At 48.7% G+C, this 27,468-nt stretch overlaps 1 long non-coding RNA gene across 1 annotated transcript; it reads left to right on the top strand.

The window, feature by feature from the left end:
* Positions 1 to 291: 291 nt before the first annotated feature.
* LOC149915179 (uncharacterized) lies at positions 292 to 27,468 on the top strand. The gene is made up of 7 exons (XR_016459603.1): positions 292 to 374; positions 751 to 805; positions 1,917 to 2,026; positions 5,306 to 5,461; positions 22,930 to 23,320; positions 23,444 to 24,981; positions 26,543 to 27,468. It is a non-coding gene; the product is annotated as an uncharacterized LOC149915179 (long non-coding RNA).

The raw sequence follows: 27,468 nt of genomic DNA on the forward strand, positions 1-27,468 counted from the left end.
TAGAGATATGTGTGGAGCTCACAAATTATCAGCAAAGCCAAGCTCTCCATGGATAATTGCATGGGGCTGTGCTCAGCATCTGATGGCATCCTCTGAACCCTTCTGCCAACTCAGGAGCAGCACAGGGTGCCCTGGGCACAGGCATGGCATGTGGGAGCTTTGCAAAAGCAGGATGCAAGGGGATATCATGGAGCACCTGCTAGGAGCAGGAAGAGGAAGGGGAGGAGGCAGATTGTGATGCAGTTGTCCTGATGTTTCCACATGCTCCTCCTCTTTTTGTGGTGTGGGAGTCTGCTGTGCTGGGAGCTGCTGGGTGAGCTGAAGGGAGCAGAGATGCAATGCACTGGGACAATCCATCCTGCTGACGTGAATCTGTACGTGCTTTTTTTTTCCAACTTCTTGTGATTTCCTGACACCACGTGAAAAACCGCAAAAGAAAAGTTATTACAACTGCTGTGAAGTTTTTGGGGAAGGGCAGCAAACCTCTGCAGCAGCACAGCTTTTCATAGGATCATAGAATTGTGGAATCATAGCACGGCTCAGGTTGGAGGGGAGCTCAAAGCCCACCCAGTGCCACCCCCGGCCATGGGCAGGGCTGCCCCCCACCAGCTCAGGCTGCCCAGGGCCCCATCCCACCTGGCCTTGAGTGCCTGCAGGGATGGGGCACCCACAGCTCTCTGGGCAGCATCTCACTGCCCTCTGAGGAAAGGATTGCTTCATCACATCTAACCCACATCTCTTCTTTTTCAGGTTAAAGCCATTCCCCCTTGTCCTTTTCTTCAGGCAGTGCTGGGCACGTCCAACTGTGAGCTTTCATTTCTCTTCCATTCTGTCTCTGCCATTTCTTCTGGAGGCCAGAAGGAGACCCTGGTGGAATATTAACTCCGTGGTCGCTGAGTGATTATTTATTGCAATCATTGCTTACGGGTCCTTTGACTCGTCTCTGTTAATTAGACTGCAGGGTGTAATAAACGTGATGGAAGGTGCCCAGGCAGGGCTGGGGATGCTGCAGCATGCGGAGCAGCCACTGTGCTGGGTGCAGCCTCATGGCCAGCCAAGCCTTGACCTCATCCATCCAGCAAAGGGCAGGAGAGGCTTACAAGTCTGAAATTGTATTAAAAGAGAGCTGGTGCTGAACAGCGTGGCCCTGCTGGAAATGAGTTCACGCTTCCAGAGTGCCTTCTTGGTGTTCTCCCAGTGCCTGGCCTCTGGGTACTGAAGCCTGGCACCCAGATGCTCACCATGGTTCTATCTGGATGTTTACCTGTGCCCAGGTCACCCATTTCAGCACACCAGGGATCTGGCCTCGTGGGGCACATGGTGGCATGCACACCCCAAGGGCACTGTGGGGTGGGAGACAGCAGGCACAGAGCTGCCCCTGCCCTCTATCTGAAGATATTAGGAAAGGAAGGAGAAATGAGCTCATTAAAATGGCATTGCAACCCCCAGCGGGGACTCCTGCTGAAGCAGACTGTGTGTAGTGCGTTACGACGAGAGCTGAGAGCAGCTCAGCTCCAAGAGTTATTTAAAATTTAAACCCACAAATTAAACAGGTTCTTTTTTATAATGATAGAGTCCAGGTCCCGGGTCCCTGAGCACCTCTCACTTGCAGACAGCTGAAATACTTCTCTCCATGAGCAGCCTATGGGTTCTAGCATCCCCACTGCTCACACATGTCCCTGCTTGTGGCCGGGTGCTGCTTGCCCTTATGTTGGCTATGGATGAACCCCCCCATGCCCCCCCAAGCCTCAGTGGTGCCACGCAGAGCTCGGGTCAGCCGCAGTCTCAGCTGACTCCTGCTTTGAGTTTTAACTTCAGTTTTTAAATTATCACTCAAAGCAAAGCCATGGTGAGAGGAGAAGAAGTCCTGACATTTGTGTCACAAAAGGAAACCTTTTTTCCTTTCTTCTTTAAAGGCTGGCTTTTCTCCTGCCGCTACCTGTTGCTCTGAATGGATTCAGTGAAAGGAAGCTTTGGGATGGCAACACTGAAATTCTAAGCCCTGCAAGAAAAGCAGACGTCACAGGTGAGAGATGTTCGTGTCTTACAAAACAGAAAAAAAATTAGGCATCATTAAGAGCAGCAAGCTTCAATCTCTGCAATTTAATGATGCAAGGCAGTCTGCATAGCACAGCTGTCCCTCCACACAGCAGGGCAAAGCAGTGCTCTGAAGTCACGGTGGGGACAGGTAGAATTTTCCTATTGATACTTTTCCTGAAGAATTAGTGTTTTAATTTAATAAGTAGGCTGATGGAATTTGTCTTTGTCCTTAAACATGTGCAGTTTTAGCTCAAAAAAGACAAACACAAAGGGATGTTTGCTTAATCCATTGTGTTCCAGCTGTAGCTGCCCCTGGACTGTAGTTTTGTGTTGTCACCCGGATGGGATTTTTGGGTTGTCACAAACATGTGACAAATGTGCCCATCTCTCATTCCATCCTTGCTGTTGTATTAAGAACTCCTTCCCATGAGCTCCTGGGAAGGGCTCAATAACCACTGTTTCTGCACAGGGAGCTTTGTGTTTGTTGAACGATGCAACACAACTTAGGACAAAAGGGAGAGAGACAGAAAGAGAGACAGAAAAATGCTGTTTTATTTCAGTGCAAAACTGTCCATTTTAAATACCCCTTTTATTACATTATCTGCATAGTAATACTAATAATAGATCTTGTTGGCAGTTCTAATGAGGCCGGAGAATATAAAGTTTCCAATAAAGTTAATTGTTGCCTTTAATATTCTCACACATTTATAGATGGTAAATCTTCTAATAGAAAAAAACGCCCATTTTTCTTCTATTATGTATTCAGGACCAGTCCATTCCTTGATGGGCCAAAACCACGTGCTTGGCTGAGCCAGTTACTGGGCAACAGAAAGGAAGTCAGGCCTGAGTTTTATTTAAACCATCAGTTAAGGAACAGCTTGAAAAGTGTTTCAAAACACCTCTAAAAGGTCCTTTCCAGGGATGAAATTAAAGATTTTAACTTTATCCAGAGAGGAGTTTCCTCCACAAGAAGAAAAATCTCTGGGCATGCAGCTTGACTGGGTTCGAGTCTATGCAGGAGTGGAACACCTGTATGTTGTCACTGCTGGGGTCTGTCTGATGTGCTCTGCTCCTCTTTCTATTCTTCCTCTTTGTTCTCCTCTTCTTCGTCCTCTTCCTCTTTGTCCTCTTCTTTCCCTTTTTTTCTCTTCTATTTCCTCTTCTACATTTTTCTTCATTTTCTTCTTCCTCTTCTTTTTAGTCTTCTTCCTTTTCTTCTTCCTCTACTTTTCTCTTTTTCCTCTTCTTTATTTTCTTCTTTCTCTTCTTCTTCCTCTTCTTCTTTCTCTTCTTCCTCCTTTTCTCATCTTCTTCATCTTCTTCTTTTTTCTTCTCTTCTTCCTCTATTTTTCTCTTCCTCTTTTCTTCTTCCTCTTCATTTTCTCCATTTTCTTCTTCCTCTTCTTCTTCTTCCTCTTCTTTCCTTTTTTTCCCCTATTCTTCTTTCTCTTCTACATTTTCCTCATTTTCTTCTTCCTCTTCTTTTTAGTCTTCTTCTTCCTCTTCTTCTTCTTTCTCTTCTTTTCCATCTTCCTCTCCATCTTCTTTTTCTTGCTCTTCTTCTCCTCTCCCTTCCCCAGGATGCTGCCAACCTGCTGCTCCAGCACTGGTAATTTATATGCAGTACTGCCATTGGCTGTGCCTTCGTTCATAACAGGTGGTTGGATAATTAAGTGTGCTTTATGCCTACAACACTGTTTTGCTCAATGTAATTGCAGATTCCATATAAATAATTCACATGGAATTATTATACTGAGGACATCGCTTGCCTCCTCATAATTTGCTTAACTGAAATAGGCTCTTTCATCACTAGCAGTGATTTGCTTTAAGACCATGTACACAGCATCCTTTACAGGCCGACTTCAGCGGAGATTACTGTAAATTTAATTAAGTTATGCAAATTGTTTGTCCACTCTGCGGTGAAAGGGCGTAAGGCCACTGGACTGTGCAGCCCAAGGGCAGCGAATGGGAGCAGTGAGCCCGGCACCTTTTGAAAGAAATAGGTGATTATTAATAACAAAATAATAACAGCAACCTACTGATAAGTGGTGCCTTTCCTCCCCGCAGTGATACTTGTGCTTTTTGCTAAGTGCATGCAAGACAGCACATCTTTGCTGTTAGCACTGCATGGGAGTGATTTCGGTTGCTGCACGAAGGCACTCCTTGAGAGATGTCCTCTGGTGCTGTGATGGGCACTGTGTGGGCTGAACCCACGGGTACAGGGAGTGCACAGCAAAGTGCTGAGTCCAGTGATGGCCAATAACAGTGTGCATTGTGATGCGTGGGCTAAACGCAGTCCTGTGAGCAGCTTAAAATACACAGCAGGGCTTCGTGTTCTGATAAAGGAATGTGAGGACGTCTGTTGGGATTGCTGAAAAAAAATCATTGATTTTTTTGGTATATTTGGGACTCCATTTTCAGTCAGTGTAAACACATTACCTGCAAGTTTTCCAATGGGGTGTGTGTGCCATTATCCACATCAGTGTGCCTTATCCACATCATCGCGTTTGGGCAGCACAGACATTTGTGAGCAACCATCTTCAAGGATGAAGCACAGGAAGAGTAACATTTCATCCAGCATCACTGATGAACACCATGAGATCTCACTGAGAGCTGCAACCACTGCCACAGAACCGCGCTGATGTGTTGGGTTCACAACAGCAAGGTCGAATATCACACTGCTTTGATGGCTCGGTTGCTCTCTTTTTTCTACTCTTATTATAAAAAAATATTATCAATTAAAGTACGTTTTGCAACTTATGTACATGAATTATATTACATAGGTGAGTAATACCTATTACATAGGTAAGTAATGCCTCCTGTTTTATGATGTCAGCCCACCACATCAGTGGTACAGCAGTAGAGGTGGAACCTTCCCACCAATATCCATTCCATGTTGTTGCCGTGTGACAGATGGCAGCAGAGGGGCAGTCTGACACAATGGTGTCTGACATTTACATGCAGATGAAGCAAAGGTGTGGAATTGAATTCCTCCATGCAGAAAAAATGGCACTTATTGATGCCTGGTGAATGTTTCTGAGACCAAACAGTGGATGTGAGAACAGTGAGGGTGAGTGGTGCTCTTCAGCAGTGGCAGCAGTAGATCTGATCTGCTGGTGCAGGTTCTGATGAGCGTGGCATGTGGCTCTTGTTCTGCTGGCAAAAATGCAGAGTTCATGGTGGTGACTATGTTGAAAAATAGTGTTTTGTAGCTGAGAATTTACTCTATCAGATAGTGTTATTGTCTTCTTCGTGCCTCTTGTAGCTTCCATGGAAATAAATAGGAGGTACAACTTTTGGAGCAACCTATATTCATGCAGCCCACGATGATTCCTCTTCACTCAGTGAGAGAAGCCATGGGTTGGACACCCTGTTGTACAGCACAGAGAAAAGTGCAGAAGAGAAAATGATGCTACAGCAGGTAATAATTCAGGTAACAGCACCCCTCCCCACCCCAGGAGCACTCTTGCCATTAGGATTTTTGTGTTCCAATGAGCACTCAACCAGCTGCCAAATATTTATAACAGTGAGAGTGTGCTCTTGCTCCATGCCAGCTCCTCTGCCCCCTCTGTCCATTCCCAGGCTCACAGCATCACCTGAATAAATGAGCCTTCCCAACCCATAGAAGGGTTGTCCCCATCCAATGCAAGAGGAGCTCAGACCAAGCAATGTCCCCAAGGTCACTCAGCATGTCGATGACAGAGATGGATTTAGAACCCAGGAGGTGGCTTTAAAAAAAAAAAGGAAAAAAAAAAGGGAAAAAAAAAGAAAAAGTAAGAGGTCTTATCTTTATTTTTTTTTATTGCATTTAAAAAATAAAACACCGTTATTAAATATCATAATACTCATAATAGATTTGAGACTTGAACTGCATCCAGAGATGCTAAATGATAAATATAGCTATTATCAGAATAAGCACTCAGTGAAATTGATAGCTAGCATTTGTTTAATGAGTGTGTATATATACACAAAGAGAGGCATGCATGTGCGTGGAGGGGGAGAGATTTCCGTGTGCGTTCAGAAGGGAAAATTCTGATGTAACAGAACACTGTCAGCTCGTGGCAGTGCTTTCCTGCTGCTCAGACACCCCTGCAGAGAAAGTGTTAAATTCTGTCATGCTAAAGGTCACAGGAAGACCCAATAAATGCCCAGTTTAACAATGGGGAGAAATATTTTTATCGGTAACCTTTTGAGAAGTGAGTTTAATTGCATGCTAACAGTCATTCACTGAGGGCTGCTAGGAACTGCAGGGGAAGGCAAATGACAACAGTTTGAAGGGTCGTTAAAGTTGGACTCTGCTTTGCTGAGTTTGATGCATGGTGGTCCCAGTGCTGCAGGAGAGACCGGGGCTGGTGGCAGCCAGGAGCCCCAGGTGGCACTGCTACGTGTCAGGTGTGGATGGAAAGGTTTGGAAAGGAACCTGCTGGAATTGGGGATGGCACAGCTAAGGCACGCAGAGCATTACAACTGGGGTGTACAGGGTGCAAAGAATACCTCATATACATCACACCTGGTGGGTCTCCCCTGGTTATTTAGGGGGTTGAAAGCAGAGCACCTGGTGGGGGGAGGCAGCTGCAATGTGTTATGAAGGCAGCCTATAAGATGGTGATGCCTAGAGCAGCTTTGTTTTACTAGGGGACATAGAGGAGTGTGAACACCTTCCTTCAGGCTCAGCCAGGCTCTGGGGTGGGCAGAGTGGTGTATAAGGCTCCATTCCCTGCTTCTTTGCCAGCCAACAGCAATGGGGCTGGTGTGGTCCCAGGGCTTGCTTAGAAGGCTGCCCAAGGTAAGCATAGCATCTTCTCTGAACCTCGTTGTGTGTGTGTCAGTCACTACAACTTGTTCTTAATGCCCCTCCTGCTGCCTGTGGAAGTGGAGAAGGGAAAGCATGTGGCTGTGGTCCTTGAGTGTCCCCTGTCCTGCAGGCACAGCTGCCCGCTGTGCTTTAGGGCAGTGCTTCATTCTGCACAGCTTGCAGGTGTGAGTTAAATATTTCCCTGTTTTCTGGTCTGGGGGGACAAGGGCTGCAGTTTGCTACATGGCCTTGCACAGGTGAAAGTGATGATGGTGATAATTGAGGGCTAATTACTTTCTGCTGGCAGTGGGCCACCAGGTGTCCTGGCTGGCACAAAGTCAAAGGCTGAGAGTTGTTTTCCCCTCTGAGGTCTGGCAGAGGGGAGCAGCTGCAGTTGGTGCTGCTCCTTCTCTCTGTGCTGGTTTTCTCCAGAGCTGCTCCCAGAGTTGCCTTATGCTGGGGGAAAGAGGTATGGGTCAGCACTTTTTTTGGAGGCAGGAACAAACTTAAACCATACTTCTCTTTGTTGTCATGTTTCCTTGTTGGTTTGGCCAAGCTGAGCAAATGACCCAGCTTGGAATTCACTTTACAAGCATTTCTGCTCAGACAGTGCCCCTTTCTATAACCTGTAATGATACCTCTGATGTGGTGCTTAAACAGGTTGTTTCCTCTCTATAGACTTTTAATCTCATATTTTTCCAAACTGCTCTACCTTTATCTCTCTAGACTCTAAATATATATTTCCATCCAGTCCATAATGCCTCGTTTCAGTTGTTGAGCACTTACAATGCAGAAATTAATGTCAGTCTTAATAGCAGCAGGGAAAGTAAGGAATGAGGGCTGCATGGTGTTATCTCAGGGTATGGAGCTGTGGGTTTGGCTGTGGCTGCAGAACGAGCTGCTCTCCTCCTGGTGCTCTCAGATTCCTGGGGCACCCCTCTGGTAGATGACCCAAGCCAGTGGTCAATGGAGATCATGGAATTAGAGATGGGGGGGATGGGGGAGTGGTTCCTTCTGAATGCTCTGCTTTTCAGAGTGCTGAGCATCCTTAGACTTTGTGAATTAGTGCAAGCCTAGGCACTGATGAAGTTTTGTAAGTGAGTGCATGCTGCATGGTTTGGGTTGGACACATGGCTTGCTGAAACCTGAAACTCCTTGCTTGTGCTGCAGTAGCCAACAGCTGCTAGATAATAATGGCACAGCTTCCTGCAGGCATTACGAGGCTTCATTAATAAGTGTCAGGATCTGCTGCTGAAGGGGGTACAGTTGTGTACAGCACTGTTACAACTGCGCAAGATGAAACAGGAAATTAAACTCAGGGTGACAGCAGTCGTTGCAGGAGGCAGCTCCTGTGGGAAGCCCAGCAACTGGGGGAACATCTGCTCAGAGGACAGTGCTTTGGGGTCTTTGGATGGAGAGAGAACCCAGGGAGCTATTTTTGTCCCAAGGTGTGTGCTGGGCTTTAATGGGGGCATCCTTGGGCTTGGTGCTCCTCCTTGTCCATCCTCAGCCCTGGCCCCACGCTATTTATTTGTGTTTTAGCAGAAGCATAATATAAATGAAGCACCACCATAAAAATGTCAGGGAAAGTTCAAACCTATTCATTACCCATTTCTTTCGGATTAAAATTTCCATCAAGGCTGCTTGGTTTTGACTTGAGTTGCTTTCCTTTTAATGAGCTTGATATAGAAGGTAAAAGATGCTAATTCATCCTTACATCTCTATCATCTCTCAGCTTTTTCTATATAAAGCATCAAGGTCGCATTCTGGGGAAATGTCTTTTTACCAAAGGTGCCATAATAATAATGAAGAAGCAATTTGTTTCAGCAAACTGCCTACAGTAATGAAGCTTAATTATAACCGTGTTATTAATACTGCTGCTTAAGGTAATTCACTTCTGAGCGGGGCGCAGAACAGTAAACTATAATTTAAACAAGAATCGAGACCTAATTTAAATCATCAGATCTGCTATGGAGAAAGGCAAACAGAGCGACTGTGATCGTACACGGGTTGGAGTTCTCCCTCTGTTCAGCTCCCTGGGAACGTCTGGGGCTGCTGCAAATGTCTCGGCCGTTTTCTCATCGCCGTGCTCCTTTCTAAAGGAACTGAAAGCAAAGCTTCCCCCTCTGCTCGGGGACACGTTTGTTGTAGGCTCCTGCCGTCAGCTTTCAGCTCGTGTGGCTGTGTAATGCACACAGTGCCTGGTGTGCCCCAAGGGAAGGGTGATGCACACACACCTATGTGTGTGCTGAAAGCTCCCGGGGTGCTCCAGATGCTGCCCAGAAGTGCTCTCTGCTGAGTGGAGCTGTTGCCCCCCCCATCCCCCCACTGCCTGCCCTCCTCTCTCTCTCTCTCTATTTTGTGAAACATAGGAAATGTCTCTGTTAGCAAAGAGTGGTTTCAGTTCCACTTCATTTGGAAGCCTTGGGACTGGTACCCCTCACTGTATCCCTTCCTCCCCCTGCATGTTCCCTGTTGTTTCTCCCCTCTGGATCTTTATTTTCCAAGCTGAGCACCCCTATCCAGGTCCCTCCTTCTCCCTCAGCCCATTCCCTCCTGTTGGAGGCAGCTTCACAGACCTCTTAGCTCCCAGATCCCTTTCTCTCAGCCCTCTGCTTCCCCCTTTTCCATAACAAGATCCTTACCTTTTGGTGGTTGCACACCCTGACATCCCCCTTCCCCAGTCCCTCATTAGTTCTGTTCTTCCCTGTGCTCCCTCACCTCAAAGCTCCCGCAGCCATCTCTGCTCTCTGCTGCAGCGCTCCGACGGTTACACGGGCTCTGTGAAGCCAAATGACATGAAATGATATTTCTACTTTGCCAGCAATAATGTTTCCTTGCAAACCCCTCTTCAATAGGAAATAGAGTGAGAAACCACAGCAGTCTCTCTCTTTTCCCATTCCTCTTTAGGGCTTGCTGTCAAATCCATACTCCCAAATCCTGGCATGCAAAATGCATTCACCCGCACAGGGTTCAGGCAGCTCTGTTTGCTCAGTGATTAGACCCAGGTTCACCCTTGTCAGCACCAGGTGTGGCTCTGTTAGAAATGGTGACAGAGGAGAAGAGGTGCGGAGGAGAAGTAAATCGGCGGAGTGTTTCTTGGGCAGGGGAAAAAGCCTCCATCACTGTTCCACTTGACTGCAACCTCCTGCAGGCTGTTTCATCTCATATTATCTAAGCTCCAAGAGGGTGTCCAATTTGAGGAACAATAACTATAAAGTCATTTGCAGTCCCCTGCTGAGGCACAGCACATGATAGCCTGGGTAAAGCAGCAAACAGACTTGATGGCCCCTTCTGCAGAGCTGGACTCGAGTGGGAGGGGGTGGATGGACCCTCTGGTGTGGGGCTGTATTCTCACTGTGCCCCACAGTGCTGATGGAAAGGTCACAGGGATGAAGCCGTGCTGCTGTAGTACTGCAGGCATGGGCTGTGCTGGCACTTTGCTTCCCATTTCCTACTGTTGTGCAAATGTTGGTGTGGCTCCACAGAGGTTAAAGCAGCTGTGACGAGCCCATTCATGCTGCTCCTGCCCGTGGAGCTGGTTCAAGAACAGGAAATTGGAAGAAGTGTGATAGCTCAGTGTCCAGCCTTCAGCAGTGTGCCAGAGTGCTTCCTGCTGCTTGTGAGTGGTGTTGGTGGGAAGAGGAGAGGATGGGTGCGTGGCCATAGGGATACCCGGTGCTGCCAGCATGCACTGATCCAGCTCTGCTTCAGTTGCTGCTGTTTGGTGGGAGGCATCCTCCCCAACAAAGCTGCTCTTCACCTCCTCCATAACAATAACCAGCTCAGGGAGGCTGCGTAACCTGGGATGTTCACCTGTCTACCATGGAATGGACTTTCTGTACTTGGATGCAAACAGAGGCAGCTCTCGAGCCTGGGGCAGGGCAGGGGCTTTGTGAGAGCCCCACTGCTGTGGGGCTGCCTGGGCTCTGTACCATGAGAAGCACAGCAGCTCAGCACAGAGGGAACAAGTCTGTGTTTTCCTCCCACCCTCTGCTAAGCCCTCCTTCCAGGCGCAGTGAGCGCTCATCGCAGCAGTAGTTTTTGCTATAGATCCTCTCTCCTGGAAGCGTGGAAGATCAGAGAGTTTGACGTAACCTCAGATAGATCTGATCAACTGTTCTGCCTCCCCAGCTTTCTTCCTCCTGCTCACCATCAGGATGCTCTTAATGACACCACTGTGTGCTTAGCCATAGCGGTGACTTTGTCACTCCCAGACAGTGGCAAGGAATGATCCACGTCCTTTGCCCCCTGCTGCTCATGGATGCCCACCCTTCCTTCACCCAGCATCCAGGCTGCTCTCCTGGAGTCTCAGGGCAGTGCTGGGTCACTGCTGTCTCTTGCCTGTGGCTCAGTTCCCTGCTCTGCCTGCATGCTGCGGAGCTGCGCTCCTGAGCTACAGCCTTAATCCACGATAAGAGACTTGATCTCAGCAGGGGAGAGTCAACTGGCAAACACCACGAGTGATATAAAGCAGCCCAGCAGGACTGAATGCATTACCCAGACATTATTTTAAAGAAAGGAGGGAAGAGGGGAAGGACGAGGAAAGAGGAGTAAAAACTAGGTGCTGAGTTTTGCTGTGTGTGTGTCACAGGTGATGCACAAGGTGACTCCCCAAGCCCTCCCACGTTCACTTGTAAGATGAAAAACAAGCCCAGCATCTGTCTGGGAGATAAAGTAATGCGTGTGGTAGTGTGGGAAAGGCTGTAGGCTTTCCTCCCTTGCTCAGTGCATCACTGGGCACAGTAAAGACAGTGGGAGGGAAGAGGTAAGAGTGATCCAAAGGGATCACTGAGGGAAGAAGGGGGAACGCTGGGAGTGGATACAGCTGCAAAATGGGATTTAGGAAATTCCTCTGTGCCAGCAGCAGAAATGCCCTTGCTGGATCCGTTTAAAGAATAAATAGTCTCCAAATGAGCAACTCAATGGCGATTTGTATGGATGTTCTACACGATTCGATACTGGGGGAGAAGGATGAACCTATTACAGTAATTAACTTCTTGCACATCAAAGCAAACGTGCTGAAAAAGCTTTTCTGTGCAGCAGTTTGATTCCAGATAGGAAAGAAATGAAAGCAATAGTGAGAATGCTGTGTGTGCCCACTCTGACCTGACCTCCAGGGGCTTCCACACCCAAAGACCATCTCAGAGGAACCCCTCCATGTCCGTCTGTCTGTCTCCTGGAGGAGCACCCAAGGTCAGAGCGCTGTCCTCCATCCAGAGCAGTGCCCTTAGTTTGGATCTGACTTAAAACAGTTTGAGAAAGGGAGGAAAAGTATTCAGTGGGGAGTTCGGGAAGAGCAGAAGTTTTAATTGGGTTTTATCTATTAGTTAATCAGGAAGTATTTCTGTGACAATTAGGTCAAAGCCTCTGGCATGTCTGTGAAGCAGACATCCATCATTAGCCCTACCTGGGTTTGCAAAGTGGTATTTATGAGCTTCCAGCAGGCGAAAAAGCCCTTCTAAGAAATTAAGGTGAAATGCACACTCTTGACCATGGGGGGAAGGCTGTCAGCTGTGATTGATGGCTGGGAGAGGGGAAGAACAGCTGTTTGTGGGGTCCAGCCACGTTTTAAAAACCTTTGTCTGTCAGTAGCAGCTGGTCCCCAGATGGGATGGGGTGGTGGTGCTGAGGCCACAGGCACTGCTGCATAGGGTGAGATGCTGTTGGGAGCATTGCAAGAGGCCAAAGCACAGTGGGGTCCCACTCATTTCTGTGCAGTACACAGCCCGAGTCTCTGCAGGCTGCTCTAACCTCATTGCTGCACTGAGAAATAGTATTTTTCCCAGCGACTGTGTGCATTCATGCCAGTATAAACGAGGATTTTTCACACGGCTCTGTCCAAACATGTTTAAGGCCTTAAAACTCAGTTACGTGCCCAGCACTCTTCTGCAGAAGGGAGAGGATAGAAATGTGAGCAGTATGGGGTTGGGGATTATCTGTTGATTTGGAGCTGGGGCTTGGGCATAGCTCAGCACAGAGCGTGCTTTAGCCATGCCTTGTGCTAAAGTTGATTCAACCAAATGGAAATGATGGAAGGGGATCAAGCTAAGGAATGCTTGTTCTTGAAAATCTTCATAGTTTTGGGGTGCCCCATCCCTGCAGGCACTCAAGGTCAGGTGGGATGGGGCCCTGGGCAGCCTGAGCTGGTGGGAGTCAGTCCTGCCCATGGCTGGGAATGGCACTGACCTGAGCCGTTCTTTGATTCTAGTTACAATATTGACTAAAAATTGGTTTGTTTTTTTCAATTTTCAAAGAAGTGTTTTGGAAAGGAATTTAATTCACTGCAAGTAAATGAAAGATTTGGAAAACAGCAACAAATTATTTTTAATTGTTGAAACAAATGAAAAATCAGTTGGCGCTCTGTGGGTTTTGCCTGGGAATATTTGCTGGCTCTCTTGTTTTCTTCTTCATCCACTGACCTCTTTCAGATCCTAAATTTTTGGTGCAGTTTGAGATAGTCTTTATCATTTTTAATCCTTCAGAATTCTCAGTGCATCAGAGAATCTTTTCCCTGGTTTTCAGGCAGATCCCCCAACCGTGGATCAAAAAAGTCCCATCGTGCTGCCCTGCGGGGCAGCTCTCAAGATGTGTTGTTCATTCCGGCTGTGTCATGAGATGTACATGGAACAGCAAGATGGGGTTTTCCCAGGGGAGATGGGGAGAAAGTCTTGAGGCTGACATGGTGACAGCAGACCCTCAGGAGCACGCACACAGTCTCGGGCTGCTCTCCTCCTGTGTTCATGCACAGCTTTGCTCAGGGCTTGCTGCAGGATGTGAACAGGATGTTTGCACAGCTCACCATTGTGCACCTCAAGTTAGCTTCTGGGTGCAGCAGCTTCCTGGGCATGAAATGGGAGCAATGTGTAAATCCCCTTTATGAAGGAGCATTGGGGTGAAGCAGTTTGTTCAGCTACAGAACCCTCTCCAGGTGATCTCTGTGCTGTACCTCCCCAGAAAAAAATCCCCGCAGGGAGGGCACATCGCTGGGAATCACAGCTCTCACTGCTTTCCACATGTGCAGAGCCAAAGCTGATCTGCTGGAAGTTGTTTGGCCGTGAAGGCTTTCCAAGCTGTAAAGTGGAATGATAATCATTTTGAAGCCTATCTTTTTTTTTTTCCCCCCTTAATTCTTGTTACAGGAATTGTTCATTAGCAAGCTGTGCAGCTCTCAGGGGAGGGCAGCCCTGCACCGGGGGCACCTGTAGGTGACACTGAGTGGGAAGTGGCACCTGGGGTGGCACAGAGTGGAGAGGAGCAGAGCACTGTTGGCACTGGGATTACCCTGAGGCTGAGCATCTCGCTCTGCTGCTCGGTTACATGAGGTCCCCTCGCAAACTAAACAAACCCAGCAGTTTCCTTGCAAGTTTTCAGAGGGCAGGAGCCCTTCTCTTTTAATTAGCTGCAGCAGAGCTGTTCAGCAGTGAGTGCATTGAGCTGCTGGGCACGCTGAGTAAGGCCCTCCTCTAGGTTAAGTGGTAATTACACCTAATTAGGAGCAAATAAATATTGTATGTGCTTTGGACTACCACAAGTGACCAGCGCAAAGCCAGAAGTGTGGGGGAATGTCTGCGTGCTGCTGTGGGTCCTTGCTGGACCTGAGTGCCCCTTTTGTCTTTCACCCCATGTATCTCACACACACAATTGCAATGCCCTTGGTCTTTTTCCCCATTCCCAGCCTGGAGCTGCAGCCTCAAAGCTTCTCCCTCTGCACCCAATCTCCCCACTGCCCTCCAGTGATCTCCCCTGCCCATTTGGCACAGTTTCTGCATTGGCAGGATGAGGCTAATAATGATTACCTGGCTTGCAGGGATGCTGGAAGGCCTAATTAGCTAATGTCCATAAATGTGGTGCCTGCACCTGGATCTGCTGTTGCTGTGTTTCTGGTACTTTTGGATTCTTTTCCTCTCCTGGACTGCAGGCAGGTTACAGTACATCCTGGAAGGAAGGATGAAATGCAACTGCAGCTTTGTCTTTTATTATGTTTCTGTTCTGTAATAAACAGCAGTGGGTATTCATTATTATTTAAACACCCCATGCTTCTGAAGCCTTATTTAGGAGGCGTTTTTTCCACAGAATATGCTGGAATTTACAGCAAGTGCAGCCGCTCTACAGTCAACATTTGGTTTCTTTCACCCACAGACTGTGGTGCTAATTAGGGGAGGTTTTCCCTTGTTATCCCAGGGAGGTCAGGCCCAGCAATTAGCATTTTGCAGAGATCTGAGAGGAGATGTGGCAGAGTTGAGCCCGCAGGTGGGCAGCGTGGGGGGGGGGACGTGGCCCTGGGGTGCTGTGTGTTTGTCCTGGAGCTGCTGGAGGGATTTGCATCCCCTTGGAACAGCTCTGACTTGGGATCACATGCAACATGCACCAATGTGTCTTTGGGTTGTATCCGGCCCTGCTGTGCAGTGGGTTCTCATGGCCAGGAGGGCTCTGCTCCAACAGACCCTCATACATAGGCAATGCCACTGCAAGCAGGGGTCATCCAGGCTGCTGAACAACCTCTGTGCCACTGGGATGGGCTGTAGAACTTCATGGCACAGCTCAGGAACTCATTTAATTAACGTGAGACTGGGACGGGCTGCCCTCCATCGCACACCCTGAGGCATCAACCTGCATTGAGCTTCTGCAGCATTAACAGGGATGGTCAGGGTGTGCTGTAAATAAGTGCACCAGAGCCTGCCTCAGTGTATTGCCAGTGCACAATGCAAAGCTTTCCAGGCACAGGCTTTGATATTGTACAATCAAATTAAAGTTTCTCCTCCTCTGAACTCCCTCCTGGCCGGTGGTGCAGCTCTGTGGGATAAAGGCACCACAGCCCCCAGTCAGCACAGCTGCTTGGGCAATTTCCCCTTTATACATACGCACAGCCTGACAATGGCAGAATGGGTCCCTGCAGGCAGGGAATATCAAGCAAAGCTGCTTTTGTGCTTCTGACTGCAGAGCAAAGCGAGCCCTGCGTCGCAGCTCCAGATATTATCTGCAAGCTGCTCTGTGTAACTTTATTTAGATCTTTCTGCGTTAATTGCATGGAGAAGGGCTCAAAAGTTCAGGATGTGAGCGAGGGATCTTTGATGTAGGAGGCTGTTGTCTCGGAATCAGGCTTTATATTATTATGTAAAACATAAAGGGCATTAGTTAGAAAACTGCTGATTAATTTAAGAACTCTGTCTTTGTGAGCTGCTTTGTTTAAGGAGAGGGAAGGAAGGAGCCTGGCTGCAGCTGAGGACAGCTCACCCAGCCCTGCCGGTGCAATGAGAAACCAGCACCTTTTTCCCCTTGCCAAAATCAATAAAGGGACATGGTGGGGGGGTTACCTAATTGGATGCTGCTCCCTGAGAGTCCGTTGCAGTCAGAAACCCAAGCACACCTCTTCAGACTGCCTGCAAGGTCATCATCACACTGCAAGATGGGCATGGGCTTCTCCCCATCTCCATGTTCCATTGATCTGGAGCTGTAGCTCTACTGCAGGGTCATGGCAGCACAGCCCACCCCCATGGCTCGTGCCTGCCTCCCTTATGGCTTTCTAGTAAGGGTATTTTCTTTCTTAAGACAAGGAAATTGAATTGGGTTTTGCTTAATTTTGCACCGGCTTTGGGAATGGTCCAATGGTGTTGGCTACTTGGTAGTGGAGGGTGATGCTCAGCCACCGTGGGGTCCTGCAGCGAGAATCTTAGACTCATAGAACCATAGAATCACCAAGAGAAGGGGATGGGAGTGCAGCCTCCTCCTGTGCCATGGGGCTGCAGCACCTTCCATCCTGCGTGCCCCTTCATTGGCACTGCACCTCTTCCGTTGCTGCTGGCTGCAGATTGCTGTTTGCTGAACCACTCCCCTGCAGGTGATGTTTCCAGCTGTGGTATAAGGGTGTGAGGAGAAGGAATAGGGGCTGGTGTGTGGGATGCACTTGACAAATGGCAGTGATGCCTTGTGGAGGAACTTGGGGCCACCTGCTGTGCTGCTAATGTGCATTTAGTGCAGCATCTCTGGAAGAACATGCAGAAGTTGCTCAAGAGCCTGTGCTCCATCAGATCCACCCAGAAGGATTGCTCCAAGAGGAGCAGGAATAATCACCACAGACCCAAGATAAATAATAGTAATAATAATAATAATAATCAAAGGCTAATCCTAAAAACTCTTCTTTAATCTTTGTGCTTCCAGACCTAGTCTCCCTTTCATCTAGGACTTTGCTGTTCTTTAGTTATTCTACTGTTATAGAAACCACAAGGCTGTGAGAGGGAAAGAGAAAAGAAAAGATTAAATTAATGAGCAGGTAAGCAGGTTTATTATTTCGTCTGATCCTTCCTTCCTTCCTGCTAATTTCTCTGAGGCAATTTGGGAGGTAGAGCCTGTAACATTAACTTTGTGACAGACTATTGTATCCATTTTCTTCCTTAAACCATTTATCTGAATGATATTAAGATCCAATTTGCATAGCTACTTTAAGGAACAGCATGGTGAGTGTGTATCAGCCAAGCTGTGGTGTCTGACAGGAGCATAAAAATAATGAAAGGGATACTTTCGGCTGTGTGTAATTATGGGATGTACACCACACCATGATGACACGGTACCAATGGCAGTGGTGTATATTCCACACGCTGACATGCCGAGCAGCTCACCCACAGTGAACCCTTTCTGTCCCAAAGCATTTGGAGATCCACCACGTGGGAAGTGGCATTCCTAAAGGTTCCAGGAGAACTTCTGCTGCCTCTGAAATGTCCAGGCACTGAGCCCACTGTGTATGCCAGCTGCTGGGCAGGATCTCATTATCCAAAAAGCAGAAGCAGAGGGTTGGGATGGGGGGCTGGCCTCTGCTGCACCTCTGTGTTCCTCCTGCACCTGCCCCGTGCTGGGAGAGGGGAACTGCAGCCTGCAGATCGTAATGCAAAAAAGGCTTGGAGTCAAGGAGAAGCCAAGAGGGCTGTGAGGGAGCAGAAGGTGGTGGCATCATGCAGGAGTTGGCCTATGGGAGAAGTGGGCTCGAGGGAGTCATTCCACTTCTCATGCCAGTATCTGAGTCTAATCCCCACTTCTAGCTCATTAATTGAACCACAGAGAGCAAGTTTGAGGCCAAGTCCTCAGCTGCAGTATGTCAATTGCTTCTGGTGGAGCTGAGCCAGCACTCACTCCTTGGCTGGTGTGGGCTCTCCTGTTCCTACTTGAAATACTATGAAGTGCTTTGGTGGAGAGAAAGATTGAAGCTCCACCTGTGGTTTGTTTTTTTTTTTTTTAAATGGTACTGTGCTCTCCAAAACTGCTCTGGTCATTCCCAACATGGTCCTTAGGAAGCAGGCTGCTGCTGCACGTCCTGGCTATCTGACAGCCTTGGTCCTGGCAGTGATGGGATGCTTCTAACTCTACTGTTCCTTATCACTATAGAGTCATTCTAATTAAATAGAATCCTGCTGTCCCATATGCTGAGCTCTGCAAGAAGAGTGTGGTTTGAGGAGCTTCTGAGTGCTGTATGTGGTGGGAGAGGGATGTGGGAAGTCAGGAACGATGGGAAGCACCGGGAGAAGGCTACCCATGCACCACAAGCTGCTCAGTGGTGTCTGGGGTTTGCTGCTGTGGGGAGGGAGGGAACAGCAGTGCCATCAGGAAGAGCTGTGGCCACATCCTTGGTTCTGTGTCCCACCAATCCAGCGAGTGAGCGGCCAAATGTGGTCAGTGATCGATTGGCCCCACTGGAAATGATTCCAGGGCTGGGCTGCTGCCAGTCGTGAGCACGGCGGAGGCCTCAGGGCAGGTGTGAGTGCTGGGACATGAGTTATGGCACCTGGCAGAGGTCGATGTCTGCAGTTCTCAATGAGCCATTCAGGAAAGCAGCAGCAGTGATGGATTCTCAGTCGGGTCTGTCTTGCTGGCTGATAAAGCCTTAACTTAATAGTTATGAACTGGACACAGGAAATAATCTGGTGCAACGTGTGCCATGCTGATGGGTTGTGGTTTTAAGCCTTACAGTCTCGGAGAAGTGGTCTGAATGGGCACTGTAGATAGCCCTGCTCATCCTTGGCTATCCTATCCCCAGCCCAATGAAAGAGAGTGTTGGGCTTCTGTGCGGTGTCTGCAAAACCCACTGGGGGGTTCAGTGCACAGGGCTGAACCAGGGCTTGGTCACTGCCTGCAGTGCTACTGCTGGTCATGCTTTTCCCCATCCCAGAAGGAAGCTGCCCTTCATGTTCCTAGGTCTGCTACCAGAGATGTGCTATGGCTCTTGCACCCAGGGCTTGCTCCTTTTGCTTCCCTCAACTTTTGCTTTTAATGATGTTTGTTCCAAAGCTGTTTTGCTGCTTTGTTTCTTCCCATCTGCCGCCTCCTTTCAATCCAATTAGGGCCTTGTTGATAGTTCCTTGAATTTAAGAGATCGCTTTCATTTGACCCCTGACTTTGAGGTTCATCTTGCGTAGCCCAATCCAGCACTGTCTGACAAGCTTCTTCATTTCATCTTCACTTGATGGAGCCGCCTGGACTGCTCTGTAGTGTCAGTGCTGTCTCCGAAGTAGAAAGCTTTTCAATTAAGGAACTTTATTTTTTAGGACTCATTAAAAGAGAGAGAGGGTTTTTTTTTTTTTTCTTCCCCTAACTTCTTCTTTGTGGGTAATTATTATTAATGGCCTTTCTTTTTAGTTTGATATACTCACAAAGAAGAAGGGGGAGAGGTGGCAGAGTCCCACTTGGCGGGGTGGGGGTGGGGAGGGGGAGTGGAATATAACTGAGGTGATGGGGAAAGATGTCTTTGCTATTACTCCTACTGCAGAGCACCCTCACGTGATGGGGTGGTAGGGCTTGATCCCCCCTCCAGCAGTCCATGCCATCCCCCTCCCCACTGCAGAACAGCAGAGCCCACTGTGTGCAGGTGAGGATGGAGGTGGCAGCACCCGCTGGGTGGCTCGATGCCTGGCGTTCTCTCTGAAAACAGGCAATCTTCAATTTCCATAGAAATCCTTTTGTCTGTGAATCCCAAAGCATTTCATGCTCTTTACCAAGCCAACCTCACAATGCTCTGCAAAGGCAACTAATTGTATTGTTATCATTGTGCAAATGAGGAAACAGAGATGCTTCAGGCTCCTGAAACACACGGAGGCTGAGCCTGGGAGCAGCTCAGCCCTGGCTCCTCCTCCCCCCAGGGTTGCCCTCCTCCTGCACCCTATGCCAGAGGGTTTCCTGCGGGCTCACCTTGTTTTCCTCCTCCAGTCCCCTCACTGGACACACACTCTGTGTTCCTGTGAAGCCTTCAGCTCATAGGGGCTGCTCAGTGTGAGCTGGGGGAGCCCATGTAGAGCAAGGCAAAGCCCCAGTAATTCAGTTTCCAGCAAAGCCAGGGCAGGCAGGCAGGCTGAGCCAGGTTCTCAATCCTCTCCCTAGCCTCCCCTTCTCCCTGTGCATCAAAGCATCTCCAGCACATCACCGTACATGACCCACTTCTGTATCCAGAGCATCCACCTGTGTGTGAGAGCTCATAATGTTGCAGTAATCCCGGCTGAGTGCAGTCCCACATCCATCCCTAGGTAAGGCACAAACAAACAGCAGCCTGGAGCGAGCAGCTCTGGGCAGAGCATGGCACAGCACGTCCCTCTCCAAGGCACGGATGCCTTGCTAGCGCTGCCAGTGCGGAAAGCAGAAAATGGGACATGTCCCTAGGAAGCCCAGGTCTCAGGCTCGCTGGGAAATTGGAGCAGAGATGAGTGTAAATGCCACGCTCAGGAAACTCTTCTGCCTGCTGAAAGAAAGTGGTGGAGTGAAAATGTGAGTGGTGGATGTTTGCTGAACAGAACGGATAGAGGCGGTGCTCTGCTGGTGGTGCTCCAGGAGCTATCAGGGCACTGTGGGGATGTGTGGGGCTGCAGGATGGGCATGCAGCATCTCAGTGCTCGCATGTGGTTCCAACCAAGAGCAGGATGATTCCATAATGCCCTTCCTAAAGAATGACTGTGCCCTGAGCAGTCAGCCAGTGAGCATCTTTGAATTAATGCAAAGTTTCTAATACTGTTGACAGCTGAGCCCACACTTAAACTCCTCCATGGCTGCGTGCTGCAAGAGGATTAAAATACGGAGTGCAATGTCTCATCAGTGGGTACAGCCATGCAGTCTTTCTCCCCAGCTGTGTTGAATGCACCAAACCCCACACAAGGGTTTGATGTGGGGACCTCTGCCCACATGGGGACGGTGCTCTGCGCATCCAGGCAGCAGGCATCGGCCTTGGAGAAGTGCTGTGCTGCAAACAACAGCCTGAGAATGACTTTATTATTTTATTTTTATTATCTTCTTAATGAAAGATGAGGTTCTGGAGAAGGATGGAGAGGCCTTTGCATGACCCCACCAAAATCTCTCATTATCCTTCAGGGGTGGGCAAGCACCTCTACCGATAAACATTTGACTAATGGACAAGCCTCAACATCATAAACATTGCCTCCCCGTTTGCGCTAATTGTCCTCCTTGTCACTGCTGTTTGCAGAGTGACAAATGATTTGGTTTTAATGGAGATCAAATTCCCCTGTCGCTCTTAAGTAATCCCTTTAAGCCAAGGATGAGTCATGGGGACAGGACAGAGCGTGTGGGGAGAGGATTTCAAGAGTTGTTCCCTGCATACCTGAGTCATCAATAACAGTGATCCCGGACCAATTTTCCCTGCAGGCATGTTTTCTCAGCCAAAGCCTCTTCGTTTCCTGTAGCACGAGCAATATTTATCCTTCCCCATGCTGCAAGACCAAGCGAACACCTGATGGAATTAATAAACAACTCATTTAAAACTGGTGCACGAGCATGCTTGGGCAACACCGAGACAACTCAGGGCTAGAGGGTCATTTTCTAGTGAAAACTTGGTAAGGATTGAAAGTAATAGGATGGATGTCCAGTTCGTTGTGTGGGAGTTCAATGGACTAGAGGTTGACCAGCAATCTTGGCCATTGCTCTAGACATGGAAGCAAACGTGGACATTCCCAAAACCTGAGGACTCATTTGTACGATAGTTTTCTCCAAATGAAACAATAGCTTTCAAAATTGGATTGGAAAGGAAAAAATATCAAATCCCCAGGTCCTCAGCCTAAGTCACTACACGTGCTGTATGTGAGGGGAAGGCTGCTGCTTCCTCCATTTAGGGAGCAGCGTACTGCTGGGAGAAAGGCCTCCATTATCTCAGGCATTCCTGCAGCAATTCAGAAGAGTTTATGGAAAGCCTTCATTTACCAGGGGCTGCTAAGCATCTCCTGGTGTCATCTATAGAAAGAGGGAAACATAGGTGATGTGTGACACTGAGAGTGGAAGAATGGGAAGCGCTGACCTCAGGCCCGTGTGATAGCAAGGAATTTATTTGGATAAAAAGAAAAAAGAAAGACTACTGTGATTACTGTTAATGTGATCTGGAAGAAAAACAACTCCTCAGCTGCAAATATGTCAATTTGGGTATAAGCTATAGAGCAAGAGATGGCAGGTGGGCAGCTTGAGGCCATGCAGAGCTGTTCCAGAATTATGGAACCTCAGTGCTGTGGTTTGCTGTGACCCAGCTCCAGCTCTTCAAGGACAGCAATTAAAAATCCATCCAGGCACTGCCAAGCAGGGAACCTTTCTGCTGCTTGATTGTAGAGACCAGCAGAGGAGTCACCATATTCGGTGTTAATGCAATATTAACATGGTAAAAGTGTGTTAGCCCGAGCTTTTGTCCAACAGGAAATGATTGTCACATCAGAGACTTTATTCTCTCTTGGAAAACAAAAAAAGCACTGTGAAGTGCAGAGATTTACCTGGAAGATTTGTCAGGAAGGGAATCAAACAAGACACAAACAACTCCCTTTCAAAAATTATCTCGGTGACTTGATGATGTAACAAGCCTTCAAGATCCAGCTGGGTGAAAAAAAAGTCTTCCAGCTGAGATTTGATAGCAGCCTCCCATCGCTAGGAAGTTATTAAAAATCCTGCCCCAGGAAAGGGCCCTCTGTGCAACCACTGCCCCCCGGTAGCCCAGATTCTGTGATTTTTTTGGAGGTGTTTGGATTTCGGGAAAGAAATTAAAAAATAAAACTTAATAAAAAAATCCAGTCCTAACAACTGAAGTTTTTGTCTGCCTGATTTTCTTATTCTCTACTGTTTTGTTACAGGACATAGAAGAGAAATAGAACAGTTATCCCCCAGGCCTAACTGGTGGAACTGCACAGCCCAAACTGGATGTGTTCCAAGCCCTTTGTGGATGACACAAAGCCTCACTGCCCCATTGCCTTCCATGACCCCAAGGCAGCAGGAGTACAGGGGTTCAGCTCCCCAAGGCTGGGGCTGCTCCTTTCCGTAGCACCAGGATGTCACTGGTGATGGCAACCAGCACCAAGGCATGGCGTGGCCCAACGAGAGGCATCTCAGATGGCCACTAAGCTCTTGCTGGATTTCATTACTTCTATGGACAAGAGAGCAGCCTGAAATGCAGCTGCTGAGCATCAGTTCGTAGGAACTGTATCTACACTGCAGTCCTCTGCTGACATTGCTGCATTAGCAGAGGTGAGAAGCGGAGCGGTGAAACTGGGCCAGCAAAATGTTTCATGTAGCAGCACTTAAACCGGCAAAGCTGTGATTAGCAGGAACGTCTTGCTCATGTGAGGTAATTTTATTATGCTATTTTAGCAGGCAGCATTGAGAAGATGACCTTGTCCATGCTAAGAGGACACAGCTGCATCCCTGGCAGAGCACGCTGAGCCCCGACCTGCGAGGGAAGGACCAGGTGTGCTGGAGCCTCACAAAGGCCACGCGCTACCTGCCTCCCAAATGTGGAGTATTTTAGGGGGAAAAAAGAAAAGTACATGAAAAGATGGCATTTGGTCACTCTCTGAGGACTCAGGGGACAGATAAGAGGAAAGCAGTTGGACTTGATGGAGATGAGGTTTTCATGCCAGATGCTAGAAGAGCAATGCAGCTGCAGGTGTGGCACTGGAGCTGGCGGCTGGGGATGGGCAGAGAGCCACTGACACTACTGAGAGTGTCCAAGGGCACAAATGTGCCTTTTCCTGTAGGCTGTGGTGTGGTCCAGTGCTCCTCAAGACCCCCTCCGACTTGTGACCACATCAGCATCCCAGTCCCAGACAGCACCCATCCTCCAACCCCTTACTTGGATCCATTTCCCTCTTAAACAGAGATCCCATTATCACACATGACGCAAACCAAACATCACCAAAAGGCAGAGAGTGAACAAACAGACTGAGCTGAGGGCATCCCAACCCACCGCTCTCCTTATCTGCCTCTGATCAGGGCAGTGTGATGCAGTCCCTGAGGGGTGGAGCAGCATCTCAAGTACGTATCTAATTTTGTTGTTATTTTTTTTTTTCAATCATGCTGCTGAAGTAATGAGGGTCCCAGGCTCTAAATATCACTTGAAGTCAGAGACAAATAGGCATTAATGACAGAGAGAGGGCAACATCCAGGTGGGTGCTTTGGTGCAGGAACATTGCTCCTCTGCTACTGCACCCTGCAGGTGCTCAGAGCCAATTTTGCATTTTCCCAGAGACCTTTTCTAGTTGTTGGGCCCTTTTTGCCTGCTGGGAAGGCAGAGCAGGCTTTTTGAAGTGGACAGCGTGAGGCACAGCACAAGCCCAATCTGCTAGCACTGGGCTTTGGTTGAGCATGGCACTATGCACCCCAAAGGAGAGCACTGGGTGCTGTGCATTGCCCATCTCAAATCCCCCATTTAGTGCACCGGGAGAAGGACCCAGGGCAGATGCATATCCTCTATGCCCACTCCTTGCTCTCCAGGCTGTGGCCACAGCTAATCCTTGTGAGATCATCACACAGAACCTGTTCAGCTGTAAATCGCTTCCTGCTGAGCACCCATAATACACAGATTGGAGGTAACTTTACTCCAGAGAGCCAATTAGTGCAAATCTAGACCTGGTAATTACAGTGTGATAAGATCCCGGCTGCTGATATCTCTGGGCAGATAAGGCACCAGGAAGCAATCTCCTAACGCAATCACAGTGATTATTAAAGCTTCACCTCTGTCCCATAAAGCCCTAGGGAGGTTTAGCACCAGCTCTGTGCTTATGGCACTGAGAGCAAGCTGCTGCTCCAGGAACGAGGCAGGGGCAGGAGGGAAGAGCTGCAGCCTTTCTACTACCCCTCCAGCAGCTAGGTGTTGCTCAGCATCAGCTCCTCCCTATCTGGAACCAGAGGTGAGGATTTCTTCTTGCAATGCCTTCCAATGGTGAGCAAGTATCAGCAGGAAGTGTTTACCTGCCTGGGTTCTGCACTGTATCTGCTGGGAAAGCAGTGGTGCAGGGGCTCTGTGTTGGTATTTTTTCAGCCCTAGGGTATGGGGGTTGTTTCGTACATCCTTCTTTCTACCAAGAAACAGAGGGTCCAAAGCAGATCTGATTGCAATGAGAGGAAAAGAGGATTTCTGCAGAGAAGGAGTGCCTGGGCAGGGAGATCTGCTATCTGAAGCCTCCACGCTATGCTGGAATAACTTTCCTGTGTGCTGGTGAAATCAGGTCATGTGTGCTTTGGAGGTGTTTGTGGCTTTGGCTTTGATGCACTTTTAAGGATAAAAATTCTGCGCCTTGCCTCTGTGAATCATGGAGTAATTTACAAACAGGCCCCAAATTCTCCTCCTTCTCCCTTAACAAGGAGAAGAACGAGTTATTCCCATGCAATGAAACCTGAAATGGAAGGCTCTGCATCTTACAGGAGGGTGTGCAGCACTTGGATCTTGGTGTGAACCCAGCATGGGGGGTTTTGTGTTCAGCAAGCAGAAGTATATCTCATGGAATTTGTATGTGGGGTTGGGCAAAGGAAAGAAAGCAGCAGTGCTGTCCTGTAAGTGTTCCTGGGTGTGTGGTGTGAGCTCGTGTTGGTGTTCAGTTTGTGGGCAGTGCGTGGCTTTCCTCAACCTGCTGCTGTAATTGGTCTGAAATTAGGAGCTGTATAACACTGTGAACAGGGCAGTAAAGGGTCCTAAACCTCCCTGATGCTTCTGGTTGTTAATGTCTGCTTGTAGCTTAATTACATCATCAATTCCATTAAATAATGCAGCAAGAAACTGGGATTTAATGAATGCACTGCAAATAATAAATCGGACTTATGGTGGAGCTGGAGTATCCCTTCATGGAACCAGAAAAAATGGAACATGGAATCAATTTCCACAGTGTCCAATAACTAAATATTGGGAGCACAACCAGCAGCAGCAGCTCCTCCAGAGCAAGGGGGAAGATCCTGGGGTGAGCTCACAGCAGCACCCTGAGCCTTGGATGGGAGCAGTGGTGCCTGGAGGTGGCATGGATCCTCTGGGTTGTGGCATGGGGGGATTGGGGGGGGGTTCCTCTCTTTCAGGCATGGGGGTGGAGGCAGGAGGTGCGTTTTTAGGTAGAACAATGGAAGCTGATGATGAGCGCAGCATCGCAGCTTGGAGGCTGCGGAGAGGGAGGAAGAGAGAAGGCTTACAGGGGCTGTGGAGATGAGAACAGCTATTAGGCACCGCAGAGGAGGAAATGGAAAGAGCTGGGGGCACAGCGGGGTGGGCAGAACCTGCTCCAGCAAGGGAGGGCTTTGAGCAGGAATTGGGGCTGTGTGTGGGGCTGATATCAGTGTCCCATTCGTGCCTCAGTGTGGCCCTGGGGGCACTGCCAGGCCAGCCCCCTGCTGTTCCGATCTGTGTAAGGCAAGGGAGAAAGCAGCATCCCCACTTCCTCTACATTTCACTAACAGATGTTTGCTTTTTTGCTTAACTAACTGCAGAGTGTTTGCTCTAGAGGTTCTGAAGCACCCAGCCAAATTTCCTCTGTGTTGACGAGGAGCAAACAGTCCGGCAGAACAAGAGTTCCCAGCAACAAGCAATGTTTGCAGAGAAAATCCAGAGGCGTTCGGAGTGTTTGGAGCTGTCGCTTCATTGAGAGCGAGCGCTGACAGTGCTTGTTCTGTGTCATGATAAACCCCACCTAAGAGAGCTATAGCATCCTGGGATAACTGGAGGAGGGAATGTAAACTGATAGGCAAGCTGCTGCTAAAAGCCTTGTGACACCGGTTTCAGCATGAGGCCAGCTGTCTTTAATTTAAATCACAACAGGTTGAGCAGAGGAGTCTATCAAGGAGGAAGAAGGTGGACTCCAGCACTGCTGTGCAGTGTGATGCAGACACCTCAGCACAGGGAGCATCCCCTCCTTGGCCAAACGCTTTAGTGCTGCTGACACGGAGTGATTAAAAAGCAAATCCTCCAAACATTCTCTCCGCGTCCCCAAAATGCGCCGCCATAAATGCGCCCTGCTCCTTTATTTCCCGGCGGCTGGAGCTGATGGTGAATTCTGATGTCCTTCTCCCCCTCGGAGCTGAACCTGCCGAGCCAGGGGTTGCTTCTATTATCCGCGCAGTGATCAGCCCGTTGTCAGAGCGGCGAGTACACAAATAACAACAGCAACCCGAGTGGGAGGGCAGCGCGCTGGAGGCATCACTCCGGGGCTGTCAATTCAGGATCTCTCACCAGTGCTAACCGTGCTTTAAAATTATAATAAAGCACAAAGGGAGCTCAGGCAGAAAGGTAACAAGCTGTGATGCCGGGGAGCAGCCTCAGCTGAAATCTTCTGTCTGCAGAGCACTGAAACCACAACTTTGCAGATTCTCCAGCTCTGCTGCTCATTCTTTGCCTCTGCCCTGTCCATCTCCCCATC

Source organism: Phasianus colchicus, chromosome 23, assembly GCF_987193195.1.
Source record: "Phasianus colchicus chromosome 23, bPhaCol1.hap1.1, whole genome shotgun sequence".
NCBI lineage: Eukaryota > Metazoa > Chordata > Aves > Galliformes > Phasianidae > Phasianus > Phasianus colchicus.